Below are 2,228 nucleotides of genomic sequence, written 5' to 3' on the forward strand. Positions count from 1 at the left end.
GATGGCTGTATTACTGCCTGATGTGCTCATGTGTTCACTACTAAACACAGTACTACTACAAGCCAACAAATGCCTCCCAGTATTTCATGTCTCAAATTCACCTCTGTTGAGTGACCTGTCATGTTTTAAAAACTGAAAGCCACACCATCTACAATCTCAAGGGCCTTCTGCATTTTCTTCCGAATTTTGTTGAAAAAGTATGAGTATACTGTGCCAAACTTTCAACAACTGATATTTTAAATTACTACAAACTGTCATGATTGAGATGAGTTCACTTGTCAGCTGGTAAATGTAGAATGAATTGCAGTCTGTACAACACTGACAAACAAGGTGATTAAATGCCTAGGTATCTATTTTCATTACATCTTAGACTGATCCCATTAGTTTAGTAAACAAAAAGGCCTTCACAGTTGAATAAAATCACAAAACACTTTATTCAGAGATGATATTTACAGATCAATATACCTTTTAGAAATGATGCCCTTGAACCAATTACGCCATATTTATATTAAATGAGAACCTTCTTTGGACAGTTACATAGTGTACTAGTGGGGCAGCTGTGGCTTACTGGTTAGCGCTTCGCTAACCTAACCCCTCACTGCTCCCCAAGCGCCACTGTTGTAGCAGGCAGCTCACTGCGTCAGGATTAGTGTGTGCTTCACCTCACTGTGTGATGAGTGTGTTTCATTAATTCACGGATTGGGATAAATGCAGAGACCAAATTTCCCTCACGGGATCAGAAGAGTATATATACTTATACATTTGGTTCTTGTTTTTTGTCTTTGATTAACCAGATGTGGTCTGGTGGAACACGTTTGCCTCTAGAGCCGTACGGATACACTGTGTGACTCAACCATGATCACTCAACGCTTCGGTTTCTTTTCTTATCTTCTTGTGCTGTAAAGTAAAATGGGCCTATTAGTGCCAGTACGTGAACTGTTCCCCTAGAGGTTTGCCTGAGAAAAGAAAAGGATCCAAAGTATCAGGCTTAATGCCATTCTTTTGCCAATTTCATTATGAAATTATGTGAATTGGTGATGAAATTAAGACAGGAGGACTGTGAACTAGGTTTAAATATATATATATATATATATATATATATATAAATAATCGAAAGATTCTTTCTCTTCCTCTCTCCCCTTGTGTGTGTGTGTGTGTGCTCATCCTTGATATCCAACTGCTTTCCGTAAGGGATTCTCACCATTCACCACTAAATGTGTTTGTGCAGTTACATCAGGTTTCCTCCCTTATATCTCAGAGCCTTCAAATTATTTTGTCTCTGGTTGAACACTTCTTCCGACTCTAAGCCGATTCACTACATTTCTCCTCAGGTTCAGGACTGGCTTTGGTGCAACCTGCCTCATTTGACCTGGCTTCTATAGGGGGAAGAGGTAGACCAAAGGTCTGACAGGTTTCTTCTTCTCAGATGCCTGGCTGAAGAGCTTGATATCTGCGTCAGGGCCGGTCTTGCTAGACTTGATTGATGCCTTTTTAAACTTTTGTCCAAGCATGGCCAGTGTTTCGAGGTCCAAGTTCAGTGATAACAGGAATGTTAATAACTTCCTCTGGATTTAATTGGTGGAAGTGGTTCGTAAAATACTGGTTCCTGTCTTTCCCTGTCAGATCTGAGGAACACACTAGATGTTATTTATTACTTCGGTGACAATAAAAACATCGATGAGCTCTCCGGAATAAATCCATTTTTCAAATGGATCTGATAACTAACTATAGGCTGTTCCATCACAGCTGTTTTCCACAGCAAAAAAAAAAGCATGTGCAGCATCAGGATTTGCTTGAAGTGACAGTAGACAGTGAGGGTCATTCAAATAATTTCAAAATGTAGGCTATTATTTCATTTACTCCATTTTGGCGAGGCGAGTGGGTGCCTATTTTAAACCCTGTAGCAAGTGATGACGCTATAAACACTGTCTGTGTGCTTAAGTCGCTTACGCCCTCCTACCAGATCCTATGGCCACTTGGCCAGTGGGAATGCAAATGAAAAATCGGTTTTGGGGGGGGGGGGAGTAGTTAGTAGAACCTATTTAGAACTGGACTGTTCCTATAACTAAGTTCCTATAGTAACTACTTGGTCAGAAACAGCCTACTAATGTCTATGGGTGAGTTGCCCCAGTCTGGAAGCATCCTGACATCTGGACAGAACATCTTACCGAAGCTACAGAGGGTTCAGGGTGTGCTAAGGTTAGCTGTCTAATTCCGACTACTAATAA

Source organism: Alosa sapidissima, chromosome 12, assembly GCF_018492685.1.
Source record: "Alosa sapidissima isolate fAloSap1 chromosome 12, fAloSap1.pri, whole genome shotgun sequence".
In the NCBI taxonomy this organism is placed as follows: Eukaryota; Metazoa; Chordata; class Actinopteri; order Clupeiformes; family Clupeidae; genus Alosa; species Alosa sapidissima.